This window comes from Chiloscyllium plagiosum, unplaced genomic scaffold (assembly GCF_037043375.1).
Source record: "Chiloscyllium plagiosum isolate Xiang-an unplaced genomic scaffold, Cpla_swu_hap1 HiC_scaffold_30, whole genome shotgun sequence".
NCBI lineage: Eukaryota > Metazoa > Chordata > Chondrichthyes > Orectolobiformes > Hemiscylliidae > Chiloscyllium > Chiloscyllium plagiosum.
This window is the reverse complement of record NW_028270168.1, coordinates 30,885,886-30,904,093: the sequence shown is the minus strand read 5'-3', so window position 1 is coordinate 30,904,093 and position 18,208 is coordinate 30,885,886. Positions and strand designations below refer to the sequence as shown.

The following is an 18,208-nucleotide window of genomic DNA, read 5'->3' as shown; positions in this document are numbered from 1 at the left end:
GGAGCGTGAAGAATTGCGAGCAGCTCCTGAAGGTCTTCAAGGAGAAGGAATGGGAACCTCTGTTCTCCATTTTGTCGGCGGTCCCGTTGTGTGTGCCTCCTACGCAAAGGAGTCGAGTTGTAACAATCCAGATTTACAACCCTCACGTCCCAGCAGCTGATGTCCTGACCTTCTTGAGAAGATACGTCCAGGTCGAGGGAGAGAGTACCGATGTGGTCGATCCTTTCGGGATCTGGACCAGCAAACGACAGGTCAGGGTAACCCTGAGGGTCGATGCCAGTGGGAACATCCTCCACCCACCCTCCAGCTTTGCCATCGGAGGAAGCAGAGGTTACCTGACATACGCAGGGCAGCCAAAAGTGTGCCAAACCTGCGGGAGATCAGGCCACATGGCGGCGGATTGTAAGGTGACCGTCTGCCGAAACTGCAAGCAGGAAGGCCACCCGACCAAGGAATGTAAGGAGGCCAAGAACTGTAATCTGTGCGGAGAGACGGGCCACATGTACAAGGCCTGCCCAAGACGAGGGGCTGCCACCTACGCACAGATGGCCGGAGGTGGCAACACGAGCCGTGGACCGCCTAAGACCAGCAAGGTACCACAAAACAGCACGGGAACGGTGTCTAGAGGCACCCAGAAGGAAGGACAGACGGCAGACAGCGGGGAGATGCAGCAGCCGATCCAAGCTCCTTCAAGACAGACGGAGGAAATGGAAGAGGAGGGATCAAAAGAGGCAGAGGATTGGATTACTGTCAAAAGCAGGAAGAGGAAACCTCCCAAAGCCACCCAGCGAAGGGGGAAGCGACACCTACACGACGAGGATACAGGCAGCTCTTCCGACGGTGAGGACGGGCGCAAGGAGGGTCGTCACCAGAGGAAGAGACAGAGCGCCGCGGGGAAAAAGGAGGGCAGCACTGCCCAAGCAAGAAAAGACGATCCCTCTGAGGGGATGGGTAAAGGCCTCCCCCCACCCGGTGAGAACCAAGAGGTACCAACCGGCCCACAGCTCCAGGTAACTGGGAGCAGCGGTCCTGTGACAGCCCTGCTGTCAAATGGAGAACTGGACTATGCGGACTCTGGGCCCGACCCGAAGACACCAGAGCGGGGATATGGCTCCAGCATGGAGTCGGACAGCTACCTCAGCCCTGGGAGGGTCCAGCAGTTTGCTGTCACCACGGGAATGCACACTGCTACCCCAGAGGGGCAAGACCAGCAGCAAATTGACACTGTTAACCTTGTAAACTGTTAAAATGGGGTTAAAAATTGTCAGCATCAATGTGCATAGCATCAAATCGGCTACGCGATGTGTTTGTACGGTGGCCTTCCTGGCCAACGTTAAAGCTGACGTCCTGTTTCTGCAGGAGTGTGGGATACCGCACCTCAGCAGCTACAGGAGATGGTTGAGCTTGTGGGCCCACGGGCCGTCAGTTTGGTCGGTGGGGCAACGATAGCCGCGCCTCCGGCCTGGGTATCCTGTTGCGAGGAGGCAACTTCACCATCTCCGAGGTTAAGGAGGTGGTGGGCGTGCGCATCCTCGTCACCGACGTCATGTACAGGAATGCTCCCCTGAGACTGATTAATGTGTACGCCCCAGTGGGTAAAAGTGAACAGTTGGCCGTCCTGCAGCAGCTTCAACTGTTGCAGGCTACGTCCAGGCCGGTCATTCTGGCCGGAGACTTCAACTGTATCATTGATGCAGATGGACGATCCGGCGGGGGGGACAGTAAACTGGATGCCACGTCCAGAGCCCTGATGGACACGGTAAAAGATGCCAAGCTACACGACGTCTTCAGCACCCCTGCAGACGGAGCGCAGCGTAGATACACCTGGTCACGGGCAGACGGGTCTATCCGCTCAAGGATAGATTACCTGTTTGTGTCCCGACGCTCTCAGTCAGATCCACCGACGTCAAGCCGGTGTCCTTCTCTGACCACTGCCTCCTGCTGGCCGACTGTCACCTACAGGACAAGCAGCGGGCTGGTAAGGGATCGTGGAAGCTGAACACAAAGCTGTTGACCCCGGGAAACATTGAGGAGCTCAAGAGGGACTACGCAGGTTAGAGAACCGTGAACCCCCTTTGAGTCCCCAGGTAAAAACAATGACTGCAGATGCTGGAAACCAGATTCTGGATTAGTGGTGCTGGAAAAGCACAGCAGTTCAGGCAGCATCCAAGGAGCTTTGAAATCGATGTTTCGGGCAAAAGCCCTTCATCAGGAATAAAGGCAGAGAGCCTGAAGCGTGAAGAGATAAGCATGGGGAGGGTGGGGGTGGGGAGAGAGTAGCATAGAGTACAATGGGTGAGTGGGGGAGGAGATGAAGGTGATAGGTCAGGGAGGAGAGGGTGGAGTGGATAGTTAGAAAAGGAGCTAGGCAGGTCGGACAAGTCCGGACAAGTCATGGGGACAGTGCTGAGTTGGAAGTTTGAAACTAGGATGAGGTGGGGGAAGGGGAAATGAGGAAGCTGTTGAAGTCCACATTGATGCCCTGGAGTTGAAGTGTTCCGAGGAGGAAGATGAGGCGTTCTTCCTCCAGGCGTCTGGTGGTGAGGGAGCGCCAGTGAAGGAGGTCCAGGACCTCCAAGTCCTTGGCAGAGTGGGAGAGGGAGTTGAAATGTTGGGCCACGGGGCGGTGTGGTTGATTGGTGCGGGTGTCCCAGAGATGTTCCCTAAAGCGCACTGCTAGGAGGCGCCCAGTCTCCCCAATGTAGAGGAGACCGCATCGGGAGCAACGTATACAATAAATGATATTAGTGGATGTGCAAGTAAAACTTTGATGGATGTGGAAGGCTCCTTTAGGGCCTTGGATAGAGGTGAGGGAGGAGTTGTGGGCGCAGGTTTTACAGTTCCTACGGTGGCAGGCGAAAGTGCCAGGATGGGAGGGTGGGTTGTAGGGGGGGCGTGGACCTGACCAGGTAGTCACGGAGGGAACGGTCTTTGCGGAAGGCGGAAAGGGGTGGGGAGGGAAATATATCCCTGGTGGTGGGGTCTGTTTGGAGGTGGCGGAAATGTCGGCGGATGATTTGGTTTATGCAAAGGTTGGTAGGGTGGAAGGTGAGCACCAGAGGCGTTCTGTCCTTGTTACGGTTGGAGGGGTGGTGTCTGAGGGCGGAGGTGCGGGATGTAGACAAGATGCGTTGGAGGGCATCTTTAACCGCGTGGGAAGGGAAATTACGGTCTTTAAAGAAGGAGGCCATCTGGTGTGTTCTGTGGTGGTCCCCAGCGGACTGGTGGGAAATAGTAAAAGGGAACATCAAGAGGTTCTTCACCCTCAAAGGTGTTCAGGAGGCGAGAGAGAGGTGGGAAAAACTGTCCCAGCTCCAGGAAAGTATGCAGAACCTGCTCCTGCTGCAGACGATGGGGGTGGATGTCACGGAGGACCTCAAGGAGGTGAAGGGCCAGCAAGCCTCGCTCTTTGCTTTGGAGGCCTCCAAGATAATTTTACGGTCCATGGTCCGCTCTGTGGAGCAGGAAGAGACGTGCTCACATTTCGTCTTCCAGAAGGTGGATAAAGAGAACTCTGTGCTCAGCAGCCTGAAGGAAGAAGAAGGCTCGATAACATCATCTCAGGCTGACGTCATGAGGATCAGTAAATCCTTCTATGCCAGTCTGTATGACGCGAAGCCGACCGACAGCGCGGCCTCCCAGTCGTTCCTGTCCTCTATCACGGAGGTCTTAGACGACAGAACACGGGAGAGGCTGGACCAGCCGCTATCTCTGGATGAGCTGACCAAGGCCCTCGAGTCCTATGAAAAGAATAAAACTCCTGGAAGCGATGGCTTACTGGTCGAGCTCTATTCCGCTCTGTGGGACTTGATTGGCCAGGACCTGCTGGAGGTGTATGTCAGTATGCTTCGGGCAGGTACCATGAGTGAATCCATGAGGAAAGGCATCATCACCCTCATCTACAAGCGGAAGGGGGAGAGGGAGGAACTCAAAAATTGGAGACCAATCTCATTGTTGAATGCGGATTACAAAATTCTGTCAAAGGTAATCGCCAACTGGGTCAGGTCTGCTCTGGGATCGGTGATTCACCCTGAGCAAACCTGTGCTGTGCCGGGCAGGAAGATCGCTGAGAGTCTCACACTCTTCAGGGATACGATCGCCTACGTGCAGGACAGAGGGTTGGACACCTGCCTGATCAGCGTGGACCAGGAGAAAGCCTTTGACAGGATATCACACAGGTATATGAGAGATGTTCTCTCCAAAATGGGCTTTGGGGAGGGAATCTGCAATTGGATCAGACTGCTCTACACCAACATTGACTGTGCAGTCTCAATCAATGGGTGGGAATCAGATAGCTTCCCAGTCAGATCTGGAGTCAGGTAGGACTGCCCTGTCTCTCTTGCTTTGTTTGTGTGCTGCATAGAGCCATTTGCCGAGTCCATCAGGAAGGATGCGAGCCTGAGAGGGGTGACTATTTCTGGCAGCGGGGGCCTGCAGGTTAAGGCCTCCCTGTACATGGATGACGTCGCCGTTTTCTACTTGGATCTGCTGTCCGTGCGCAAACTCATGTGCATATGTGACCAGTTCGAACGGGCCTCGGGGGCCAAGGTGAACTGAGGCAAGAGCGAGGCCATGCTCTTCGGGAACTGGGCCGACCAATCCTCGATCCCCTTCACCGTCAGGACCGACCACCTGAAGGTGCTGGGTATTTGGTTCGGGGGGGCTGGGGCGTGCGCTGTCATGGGAGGAGCGTATCAGCAAAGTGAGGCAGAAACTGGGCAGATGGAAGCTACGGTCGCTCTCCATCGCGGGAAAAAACCTGGTCATCAGGTGTGAGGCACTGTCATTGCTATTATACGTGCCACAAGTCTGGCCTATTCCCAGAACCTGTGCCGCTGCAGTCACCCGGGCCATCTTCCAGTTTATATGGAGGTCAAAGATGGACCTGGTCCGAAGGGACTCGCTGTACAAAGATCTGGGCAATGTGGGAAGAAATACACCCAATGCCAACCTCGCCCTGATGGCTACCTTTGTGTGTGGCTGCATCAAGCTGTGCGTGGATCCCCGGTACGCAAACACCAAGTGTCATTACGTACTGAGGTTCTACCTGTCCCCGGTGTTGCGAAGGATGGGCCTGGCCTCGCTGCCGCGGAACGCTCCGAGTAATTGGACCGTTCCGTATCACCTGTCCTTTGTGGAGAAGTTTATGAAGAAAAACACCTTTGACCACAAGTCCATCAGGAAGTGGTCAGCACGTAGTGTCCTTGAGACCCTTCGGGAAAAGGAGAGGGCGGATCCTATCGAGCGGTTCCCTGAGCAGACTGTCAAAGCCATTTGGCAGAATGCCTCTTCGCCAGAACTTTCCAGCAAGCACCAAGACTTAGCTTGGCTGGTGGTGAGAAGGACTCTGCCTGTGAGATTCTTTATGCACGCCCAGACTCTCAGCCGCACCACACGCTGCCCTCGAAGTGGCTGCGGGGGGGAGGAGACTGTCACACACCTCCTTCTGGAATGTGCCTACGCAGAAGAAGTCTGGAGAGGAATGCAGTGGTGTTTGTCGAGGTTCGTCCCGAGCAGCGTCGTGACGCAGGACTCCGTGCTCTACGGCCTGTTCCCCGGGACGCACACCGAGACGAACATCAACTGTGCCTGGAGGATCATCAACTCGGTGAAGGACGCTCTCTGGGCAGTCCGAAACCTGCTGATCTTCCAGCTGAAGGAGTTGACCCCGACTGAGTGCTGCAGTCTGACACATTCCAAGGTCCAGGACTACATGTTGAGGGACGCGCTGAAGCTTGGAGCAGCTGCCGCCAAGGCGTGGTGGGGAAAGACCACCGTGTAGCATCTGCCTGCCTAAAGAAGAACAGGGGGCCCCTGCAGTCATTTGGGCTCTGCTGACGCTTCGGCTAAAAATGTAATCGTACAGACCTGTAAATAGGAATGATTACTCTGTTTTCGGTATGCAAACAAATGGAATGTTTACATATGTATGGCATGTCCAGTTGTACAGATCATCAAAGTATTTTATGAATAAAGTATATTTTTGAAATAAAAAAAAGCATGGAGATCAAAGGTGGCCAGGGTCCGAAGGGACTTGATGTACAAAGCTCTGGGCAATGGGGGAAAAAACACACCAAATGCCACCCTCACCTTGATGGCCACCTTTGTGTGTGGCTGCATCAAACTGTGCGTAGATCCCCAATACGCAAACACCAAGTGTCACTACATGCTGAGGTTCTACCTGTCCCCGCTGTTGTGCAGGATGAGCCTGGCCTCACTGCTGCAGAATGCTCCAAGTAGTTGGGCCATTCCGTTTTACCTGTTCTTCGTAGAGGAAGAACCTTTGACCACAAGTCCATCAGGAAGTGGTCAGCACCCTTCGGGAAAAAGAGAGGGCGGATCCTGTTGAGCGGTTCCCTGGGCAGACTGTCAAAGTCATTTGGCAGAATGCCTCATCGCCAGAACTTTCCAATAAGCACCAAGACCTGGCTTGGCTGGTGGTGAAAAGGGCTCTGCCAGTGAGATCCTTTATGCACGACCAGACTCTCTGCCACACCGCACGCTGCCCTCGAAGCGGCTGTGGAGGGGACGAGACTGTCACACTCCTCCTTCTGGAATGTGCCTACGCAGAGGATGTCTGGAGACGAATGCAGTGGTGTTTGTCGAGGTTCATCCCGAGCAGCTCCGTGACGCGGGACTCCATGCTCTACAGTCTGTTCCCCGGGATGCACAACGATATGAGCATCAACTCTGCCTGGATGATCATCAACTCAGTCAAAGACGCTCTTTTCAAAGCCACACCGGTCCAGAAGGAAGTAGATGCGATGCTCAACAAAGATATCATTGAACTGAGTCAGAGCGAGTGGAGTTTGCAGATCATGTTAGTTCCCAAACCTGACAGGACTCAATGATTTTGTGTGCACTATTGGAAGATCAATGCCATAGCAAAATCGGATGCATACCCAATACCACAATTGGAAGACTGTATAGAGAAAGTTGGACAAGCCACTTACATCACCAACCACAGGGGATGAACTTGGACTTCACCAGTTTCTTCATCCCCCCTCCCCCCACCTTGTCTCAGCCGAATCCCTCCAGCCCGGCACCGCCTTCCTGACCTGCAGTCTTCTTCTTGACCTCTCCGCCTCCACCCTACTCCGACCTATCACCTTCACCTTGACCTCTTTCCACCTATCACATTTCCAACGCCCCTCCTCCAAGTCCCTCCTCCCTACCTTTTATCTTCTCCTGCTGAACACTCTCTGCTCATTCCTGAAGAAGGGCATGTGCCCGAAACGTCGAATCTTCTGTTCCCTAGATGCTGCCTGACCTGCTGTGCTGTTCCAGCAATAAAGTTTCAACTTACATCACAAAGTTGGACTTACTGTGTGGTTTTTGGCAGCTACCTTTATCAGAGAAAGCAAAAAAAAATTTTGCGTTTGTAACCCCAAATGGGTTATACCAATTCAAAATGATACCCTTTGGAATGAAGAACGCAAAAGCCACATTCCAAGGACTCTTGAACAGAGTTGTGGCTGGGTTAATAAACTGTGCAGTCCATCTGAACGATGTAGAGATATTTAGTGAGTCATAGAAAGATCACATGGTACAGTTGGCAGAGACCTTTGAACAATTAAGAGAAGCAAAACTGATAATAAACTTAAATAAAACTGAATTTACAAAAGCAGAAGTGACATTCTTTGGACATAACGTTGGTCATGGAAGGTTGACCCCAAGGAATGCAAAGATGATGGCCATCGAAGAATTTCCATAACCAACCTCGAAGAAAGAGGTGCTTTGATTTTTGGGACTAGATTCTACCAGAAGTGTGTTCCAAACTTCAGCAGCATTGTGGCATTGTTAACAGATTTGCTGAAGAAGAACAAAATTTTGGTGGACAGAACAATGCCAGGAGACATTTGACAATTTAAAAGCAGTACTATCCACTGCACCAGTTTTAGCTATACCAAACTTTTTGAAACCCTTCAATGTTGCAATCGATGCTAGCAACATAATGGTTGGAGCTGTACAGCTACACGAAGATGATAATGGAATTGAATGGCCAGTTGGTTACTTTTCAAAGAAACTCAGCATTCACTGGAGAAATTACTCTACCATTGAAAAGGAATTATTGAGTTTGCTAACATTGTAATGTTTATGTGATGAACAGTGTGTCAGAGACAGTTGTGTACATGGATCACAATTCTCTTACATTCTTGGAATGATTTAAAGACAAGAATATGAGACTATCTCATTGGAGTCTGCTATTACAGACTTTAAATTTACAAATCGTACATGTTGTGGGTCGTAAGAATGTGATAGCAGATGCGTTATTGTAGATTTAATGGATTAAGTATAGATAAGATTAAACAGATACCAATGTTTTATGTGCAGAAATTAATGTGGGGGATCCAAGATGGCGGCGACCCAGCAAGTCTGAGTCTATAGTGCTCCTCCCAAGACTTGGGCAAAGTGGGCCAACCACCCCCACCACACTCACCAAATCATTTAAAATAGCTGTTTAATTTAATTAGTTGCTTAGTATTAAATTTAAATAATCTAATCTTTAGTAAAAATGACTAAAGGGAAGGGAGCCCGCAGCTCTCAGCAAGCAGGAACCTCTCCCCCACCTTCTCCAGCTGCAGCAGAGGCGTCCGCAGCCGCCCTGGGGGATTTACCTACGGTGGCGAGCCTTGTGGAAATCATCTCTAAACTGGATGCGAAGATCGACGCTTTTAATGAAGAGTCCCGAAGCCGATGGGACTCACTCTCGGCCGCGCTACAAAAGCACGACCGACACATTAAAGAAATCGAGTGCTGCGTCGGAGGGGCGGAGCTAAAGGCCGCGACCTCCAAAGCTACAGCGCAATTGGCCGTGGATCAGGTCCGGACCTTAGAGAATCATATTGACGACCTCGATAATTGAGGTCGTCGAAAAAATATTTGTTTGCTGGGCCTTCCCGAACGGGAAGAGGAAGACCAGCTTACAGCGTTTCTCAAGAAGTGGCTGCCACAGCTTTTAAATCTGGAGGCTGGATCAGGCCAGGTAAGGGTAGAATGGGCCTACCGGGTTGCAATACGCAGGCCCGGCTCGAACCAGCGTCCCCGCCCGGTCCTGTTCCGGCTGCAGAGCTATAAGGAGAGGCAGATACTCCTAGAAGCCTCTAGAAATCTTGGAAAAGATTCCCAAGCCATGATCTATAAAGGATCCAAGATCATGTTATTCCAGGACTTTTCCCCAGCTCTGGTCGGAAAGAGAAAGGCATTCGATGAGGCGAAGAAGTGTTTAAGGGACTTAAATATTCAGTATTCCTTACGCTACCTAGTGACGCTGTGCTTTAACCATGAAGGATCCATGTATAACTTTGGATCGCCGGAAAAGGCTAAGGAATTTTTGGACTCTCTTAGATAAATTGTAAGAGATAATGGATGTTGGTTTGCCTTCCCCCCCACTCCGGTTTATATCCTCCCCTTTTTTCTTACCTTACTGTTTAATATTATCTTGGGGGGTGGGGATTGGGATTTATTTATTTGTTCTCTATTTAACGATTTTCTCCCCCCCTTGGATTTTTTTAATTATTATTCTATGTATGTATGTGTGTATGTATATATATGTGTGTGTATATATATATATATATATATATATATATATTGTGAGAAACAAAAGCTCACTCACTTTAATAATTTCAGTCCGAGACGAATATCTGAATAACAGCTTCTTTTTTATTTATACACCTATAGGTGGGTGCTTTGTCTAATTACCAGGTAAGGTAATTACAGAATGCACACTATATCCAAAAAACCCTCGCAATTTATACCATATGTTTTCCTTATTCCATTGTCTGTTCCCTGCTTCGCTTACGTCACTCATTTCCTTAAGACTTATCCCACAACTTCTGTTTATCCTGTTTTGTCCGTGACAAACTCTTATCTCTGACTCCCATAAGGGTGTTTGACGTCAGTCTATTATAGATTATTGATTAGGCATATCTTTTCTTCTATCAGCATCTATTTCCATCCAGAGGCCACTTTGACCTCTTTGATTAGGGTTAGTTCCTGTGTCTTGAGTAGGGGAAACAGATGCTTTCCTGTTTGCCCATATATCCACCATTGTTCTGTATTCACGTCTCATGCTAACATATCCTTTCTTTTTGCTGAATATGTATTTTCTCATTCCTATTCTGTCAGAATTTATACTTGCAGAAATAACATTAATTCATTTATATCCCACAATTTCCCCTTTTTCTTTTCATTACTATCTGTTATCTTCTGCATTTTTGTCTCCTTTTTTTTTAAACATTGTTCCCAAAATTCGCAAGCATCATTTCAGAGATTTCATCCATCTTAGTCTCACTCATCTCCTTATTATTTAGTTGATAAAGTTCCTCTGTCAAATTTCCCCTCAGGGGCATTCGTTTCATCAAGGCTGTTTCAATCAGCCTCTGGGTGAGCCCTCGTATACAGGGTATGATACAACAGCCAATGGCCACCAATACCCCGACTACTACTATCAGGGAAGTAAGGATAGAAACCACCACCCCCTTCCATTTTCCAAACCAGGATTCAAGCCACCCTGTGAGAGATGTGTCTACTCCTGAATTCTCAGCCAGTTCCTCTGCTAAGGTAGTCAATCCCCGTAAGGCCCGAGTAATTGAACCATCAGGCGCAGTGTTATTAGGAATAAAGGTACAACAGCTTCCTCCTAACATCACACATACACCCCCTTTCTCTGCTAAAATCATATCAAGGGCTATTCTATTTTCCCATGCCATCCTACTCGTCGCATCAAGCTGTTCTGATATTCCTTTAACTGCCTCTCTTGTATAATTTATAAATCGCTGTTGATTATAGAAAATGTAATTTATCCAATCTACATTTTTATTAATTGTTACCCACCAAAAGAGAGCTGACTCAAAGCCTGCTGCAATCTGGTTACGAGCCTTGAATTCATCAGGTACTCCCCTAGGAACTCCTACCGAATCAAGATAAATCCTGTCATCAAAAGAAGTATCTAACAGTAATCTCTTACCCCTTCCCCTTTTTCTTACTATCTTCTCCTTCTCAAATGCCAAGGTAAATGGAATTGCCAATTGTACAATTGCGCATATCCCTTTCCAATCCGGAGGTAGGGTGGGTCTCAATATTTTTCCTCCACAGTACCACCACAGATCCGCTCGGGGAACCTTTAATGCTGAGTAGTTCCCTCCCTTCTCCGTTTCGGTAACATTCTTAATCTCTGTACATAATTTCAGCTCCCCCAAATCTCTCGACCGACTCGTACCTCGCCTGTGCACACATGACGTGTGATTTCCAACTGCGGCGGAAAATGTGGGGGGAACTTTTGCATCTTTCTCCTCCAAGGGAGGGAACATCAGAGATAGGGAGGTACAATTCCTATCATTCCATGCAGTCTCATCCTGGTATAGGGCTATCATACATTTCATGCCCTTCCTGTCTCGCTTCCACCCGAGCGGAAAGGGAACCACCTGGGCACTGGCCTACCGGAGGCACATGCATAGCAATTGCTTTTGTTCAGACTTTTTACAGTATACTTTACCCATTCAACCCAGGCATTTGTATCCCCGTACCCAGTCTCTATCTCGATGGTCTGTTTCAAATCTTTTACCTCTATAATTTTTACTACTTTAGGATCATCGGGAGGGGTGAAAGGTTGTATCTCATTACCCAGTAATTCTACCCGTTTTCCCTGTCCTACGCTAATTCGAAAACAACAGCCCACAAACTCCTTCCCATTTGCTTTCATTTCAATCCCAAATGTTTCATTTAATTGTATCTCATAAGTGCCACCTCCCAAAACTGCTTCGTGCCATGTGGTTTTCCTTATCGTTAAATATATGGGGTTACACTTTTTATTGGGACAATCGCGTGCTGGTCGGAAGGGGGCCCGGTGTATTGTGACAAGACCATTATACCAGGTACCATCCCCGAGGCCATCCCCATATGACTTAAGATGTATCTCTGAGTTGCGGTATTGTCTCTGATTAGCTACATTCCCACAATTTACTAAGCTACATACATCAGTGTCTATTACTTGTGGATTATCAGACTCAGGAATCATTAATAATACATATGAAAATGATATTTGACAAAATCCTAATACGAAGAGGACTAGCATCATAACTCTAAGCATTCCCAGTATTCTAATCACTATGCTAAAACACAAAAAGGCTTAATATACAATCTTACAGAAATAATCCCGCGCTCGCGTCGCCACTGTATAGTCAATTACTCAAAGTCTCTTTAGTCTGAGTTTCAGTGGGTCTTGCGTTGATTCGGCTGTCCAGACTTCTTCCTCAACTGGAGGGTCCACTGGCCCTTTGATCCGAGTGTAATGAGTCCGGCCTTTTTCCGCCGTCCTTATTGCCGATTCGGTAGTCAAAAGAGCCTGGTACGGCCCTTCCCAGTCCAGCTGCAATTTAGTCTCTGTCCATGATTTTACTAAGATCCCATCACCCGGCCGGATGGGGTGAACAGCAAATTCAAGGGGCGGAGTCTGTGCCAATAGACCCTGTTTTCTGAGGAAAGATAAAGAGGAGGACAAGCCCAGTATATACTTCTTTAAAAACAAATCTTTAGTTTCAGGAATTGGCAATTCTCCCTGCGTTCCCAAATAAGGTAATCCAAATAAAATTTCATAGGGGGATAGTCCCAAATCTTTCCTCGGGGCTGTTCGTACTCGCAAGAGAGCTATAGGTAAACATTTGGTCCAAGGGAGTCTGGTTTCTATTATCAATTTAGAGAGCTGTCGTTTGAGTGTTTGGTTCAATCTCTCGACTCTTCCTGATGATGGTGGATGCCATGGAGTATGGAATTCCCAGGAAATCTCCAACCCCTTCATTACCCCCTGTAACACTTTAGAGGTAAAATGAGTTCCTTGGTCGGAATCTATACGGTTCACTAACCCATATCGGGGAATTATGTGCTCTAATATTGTTTTAGACACCCCATTTGCAGTGGCGGTAGCTAGGGGGTATGCTTCAACCCAACCAGATAAATGATCTACTATGACCAACATATATTTTAATCTTCCTACTCTAGGTAGTTCAGTATAATCCACTTGTATACTCTGAAAGGGTCTCAATCCTGGGTCTCTTCCTCCCTGGGCCTGTTTTCTCAGAACTTTTTTATTTACCTTTCTGCATATTATGCATCCCTCACATATTTGTTTAGCAATGGTATATATCCCTTTACATCCATATTCCCTAAGAACTAAATCACACATTGCTTGTACTCCCCAGTGACTGCCTTGGTGTAGGATAGCCATAATCCCTCGCATCATCATTTTGTTTAACATTTCCCTTCCATCAGATAACTTCCAATGCCCGTCAGCTGTCTTTGTAGCCCCTAAATCTCTCAATTCTCTTTCTTCTTTTTCAGTATATATAGGAGCTTCCCTAGAACCTGGAACAGTAGGTATTAGGGAATGAATCACCACTTCTTGTGGGTTCAGGGCGGCTTCCCTAGCCACTTCATCAGCTAATCTATTTCCCCTAACCTCTGGTTCATTTCCTTTCTGATGACCATTTACGTGCACTACGGCTATCTCTTGGGGGAGTAATAAAGATTCCAAGACCCGTTTAATCAATTCTTCATGAACTAATTCCTTCCCCCGGCTATTGATCAATCCTCTTTCCTGCCATATCTTTCCGAACGTGTGCACAACACCAAATGCATATTTAGAATCAGTGTATACTGTTCCCTCTTTATTTTCTAATGTCCTAAGGGCTCTCTCCAATGCATAGAGTTCGCAGGTCTGAGCTGACCACCCATTTGGCAACCTTCCTGCCTCCACCACACTACTTTTTGTCCCATCTACAACTGCATACCCATTATGCCTTTTCCCTTCAATCACCCGGGATGACCCGTCTATAAAAAGTCTAGCCCCTGCATGAAGTGGAACATCTCTCAGGTCCATACGGACCTTAGTTTGGTATTCAATAATGTCAAGGCAGTCGTGCCCTGGATTCTGAGGAGAGTCTCCTTCCCCTTTCCAAAGAAAAGCAGCTGGATTTAAACAATTGTCGGTGACCAACACTAAATCATCCTTTTCTATCAGTATCGCCTCATATTTCAAAATCCGCGAGTCTGTCAACCATCGTTCAGCTTTTTGGTTTAGGATTGTTCTCACTTGATGTGGAGTGCTTACTATTAGGGCTCCCCCAAATGTAAGCTTTCTGCTTTCCTCCACCAACAGTGCAGTGGCAGCCACAGCCTGCACACACCCAGGCCACCCTAGGGATACTGGATCCAATAGCTTTGAAAGATATGCTACTGGCTGTTTCATCCCTCCCCACCGCTGGGTTAATACTCCTAAAGCCGCTCCCTTATCTACGGTGACAAAGAGGTGGAAGGGTTTATCTAGGGAAGGTAAGGCTAACACGGGGGCATAAATCAAATCTCTTTTGAGTTTCTCGACTAGTTCTTTTTCCTCATCATTCCAATTTAGATGTTCTGGCTCCTCCTCTATTAGTTTGAGATATAATTTCCAATCTTCTGAGCATAGGAATCTATCCACAATCTGCAATATCCCGTTAGACCCAAACATTTGCGTAACTCTCGTTTAGTGTTGGGCAGTGGCATCCCCACTATTCCCTCTATCCGTTCCGGGCTTATCTTTCGCTTACCCTCACTCACTAAATGTCCCAAGTATTTTACTTCTTGCTCCACATATTGTAATTTGTTTTTAGATACTCGCAGGCCCTGCTGGCCCAGAAAATTCAATAATTTGTTAGTGGCTTCTACTACTCTGTCTCTTCTTATTCCTGATACTAAGAGGTCGTCTACATACTGCAACAGGGTAGTCCCCTTGGGGTTGCTAAATTTCTCTAATATTTGTTCTAACTTCTGTCCAAATAAATTCAGGGATTCCGTAAACCCCTGGGGGAGCACAGTCCATCGGTATTGCTGTTTCCGCCCTGTCTTGGGATCCTCCCATTCAAAGGCAAACAAATTCCTACTTTCCTCCGCCAAGGGACAAGCCCAAAAGGCATCCTTTAAATCTATCACACTAAACCATTTGTGGTCATGAGGGATCTTACTTAATAACGTATAGGGGTTTGGCACCACTGGGTGCCTGACCTGTACTATCCGATTTAATGTTCTCAAATCCTGCACCAATCGATAAGTTCCATCAGATTTCCGTACTGGTAGAATTGGGGTATTATAAGGAGACATACATGGTTCCAACAGTCCATCTCTAATCAGTCCCTCAATTACTGGCTGCAGTCCCCGTTTACCTTCTATGGAAATAGGATATTGTCGTTCACAGACAACGTCCCCTTTCCGTTTTAAATTTATTAAAAGGGGAGGGATCTGTAGTTTTCCACGATTCCCTTCTCTAGCCCATACTATAGGGTCTATCTCTCTCTCTGCATTCTCTGTCAATATTGCCAGTTGTACAACTAATTCTTTTTCCTGAATTCCAATCTCCAGTCCTAAAAGGATAATTAGGTCTCTCCCCAGTAAGTTACTTCCTATATCAGGGATATACAGCAGTTCCCCTGTAACCCTACCTTTAGGACCTTCTATCGTCATAGGTTCAAATAGTGGAACAGTAAATCCTTCCCCTTTCACCCCCGAAACAGTAATTGACCGTGTTAACATTTCTACTTTCTTTGGTTTAAAATTTAGCGATGACCGTGCTGCCCCCGTATCTACTAGGAAGACTACCTCTTCCCTACAGGGTCCCACCTTCAAGTTTATCAAGGGTTCCTGGTGGGCCCCCGAGGGCAGGAACCCCTGACACCCCTATTCTTCATCATAATTCATAAGCGGAATTGACTTTTCTTCCCTTTGTAGATCAGGACACTCCCGCTTAAAATGCCCTATCTTTCCACAATAATAGCATCCTGCCTGTAGCGACTTCCATCTCTGCCCCTGTCATTCAAACCCTCTATCAAATGTTCCCCCTTGTCCTCTCCCTCTTCCTCTTCCTCTCTGTCCTACATGCTGCCTCCTGCCGCTCCGGTTGCTCACTATTGGTTCCATTCTCCTCTTAATTACCTCATCAACCGTAGCTACCATCATTTTCGCCTTCTGTTTTTGTCTCTCATCCTCCCTCTTTACAAACACTTTCTGTGCCTCTCTCAACAATTCATCTAATGGTTTTTCGCTCCATCCTTCTATCTTCTGTATCTTTCTCTGTATGTCTGGCCATGCTTTTGTCACAAAATGTACTTTCAAAAGACCCTGTGCCACTGGGTCCTCAGGGTTCATTCCAGAGTATTTCCGCATTGAGTCCCTTAATCTTTGCAAGAAAGCTGAGGGAGTCTCATCTTTCTCCTGTCTAATTTCAAAAGCTTTAATCAAATTCTGTGACTTCGGAACTGCCTCCCTTATTCCTTTTAGAATCAGGTCTTTCAATTCCCTCATTTCTTCTCTATGCTCCGGGTTTTGGTTTTCCCACTGGGGGTCTCTGAGGGGAAACTTCACCTCTCCCTGTCCAGCATCCCCATCTCCAATCGGGTGTTCCCTGTCCCATATTTTAATGGCAGCTCCTCGTATAAGTCCCCTCTCCTCCCCAGTAAATAGTATATTCAAAATAGACATTAATTCAGCCCAGGTATACAGACTGGGCCCCAAAAATTGATCAATTTCTCCAGACAACCCCACCGAATCCTCAACCAGGACCTTCATTTCCTTTTTAAATGTTCTGACCTCCCCACTGGTGAGGGGGGCACTTACAAACCCAATCTCTTTGTCCCCTATGGGTACCTCCCGAAGGGGATAAGTCGTTACATTTTTCCCCTTTTTCTTTTGTTTTCCCCCCTTAGACTTTGATTTAGATTCTCCGGAGGCCTCCTCTACATCTACTGTAGCTCCCTTTCTTTTGCTGAGAATTGAGGGTCAGGAACAACAACATCCCCAGCCCCTGTCCCTTCGTCCTCCTCTTGTGAATCATCTGTTCCCTGTCTGTCTGTCTGTCCTCCTTCCCCTTGTTCACCTAACCTGATTTTATGGTACGGGGGGGGCAAACAGTTAAGAGGATCCCAGGGACTGGGTGGGGCAGAGGGGGAATCCTTTGTCTTTACTAACATCATTCCCAAACTGCCCTTCCAACAGGACGCATAATCCGCCTCCTCTTGACTAAAAGGTTGTTTTCCATTCACATACAACCCTAAATACTGACAAACCCAATCCTCGTCCGAACCATACTTTGGCCAGAAGACAGCCGGACGAAGGATTGGTTCTTTGGTCCATACTAAACAACAATATTTAATCATTTTCTTTTTATCTTTTGCCCTTGTACAAGTATTACTTGTCCAATCCCGCAACATCCTCCCCAACGGACTTTCAGGAGGAATGTTACCAGGGACTTTTTCATCCCTTACTCCGTGACAGCTACTCTGCCTACCCCCCATTTTCCCAGGGCCCTCGCTAGTCCCCCAGCGAGTAAATTCCTCTTTTCCCGGCCACCAAGGCAATACTTAAAAGTCAATTTTCTTACCTTGGTCTGTGCACAGAATTGTCTGGCCCCTTTTGTCACCGTATCTTCTATCGAGCTCCTATCACTGTCTGATTCAGATGTCTCTCTTATAGGATTCACATCAGTCACCCAAGGGAGCAGACCAAACCGGGACACGAGACCACTCCTCAATGGGGAACGGGACGCGTCTTGCCAGTGTCCAAGGCCAGCCACTCCCCCCGGTGATGGAAGAAAATCCCGGACGAGCCCCCAATTGTGAGAAACAAAAGCTCACTCACTTTAATAATTTCAGTCCGAGACGAATATCTGAATAACAGCTTCTTTTTTATTTATACACCTATAGGTGGGTGCTTTGTCTAATTACCAGGTAAGGTAATTACAGAATGCACACTATATCCAAAAAACCCTCGCAATTTATACCATATGTTTTCCTTATTCCATTGTCTGTTCCCTGCTTCGCTTACGTCACTCATTTCCTTAAGACTTATCCCACAACTTCTGTTTATCCTGTTTTGTCCGTGACAAACTCTTATCTCTGACTCCTATAAGGGTGTTTGATGTCAGTCTATTATAGATTATTGATTAGGCATATCTTTTCTTCTATCAGCATCTATTTCCATCCAGAGGCCACTTTGACCTCTTTGATTAGGGTTAGTTCCTGTGTCTTGAGTAGGGGAAACAGATGCTTTCCTGTTTGCCCATATATCCACCATTGTTCTGTATTCACATCTCATGCTAACATATCCTTTCTTTTTGCTGAATATGTATTTTCTCATTCCTATTCTGTATCAGAATTTATACTTGCAGAAATAACATTAATTC

The 18,208-nt window shown here is 47.6% G+C and overlaps 1 long non-coding RNA gene across 1 annotated transcript in view; it reads right to left on the bottom strand.

The window, feature by feature from the left end:
- Nucleotides 1-18,208, bottom strand: part of LOC148142175 (uncharacterized) — a 72,048-nt gene that overhangs the window by 30,782 nt on the left and 23,058 nt on the right. The gene's annotated exons all lie outside the window — the stretch shown is intronic.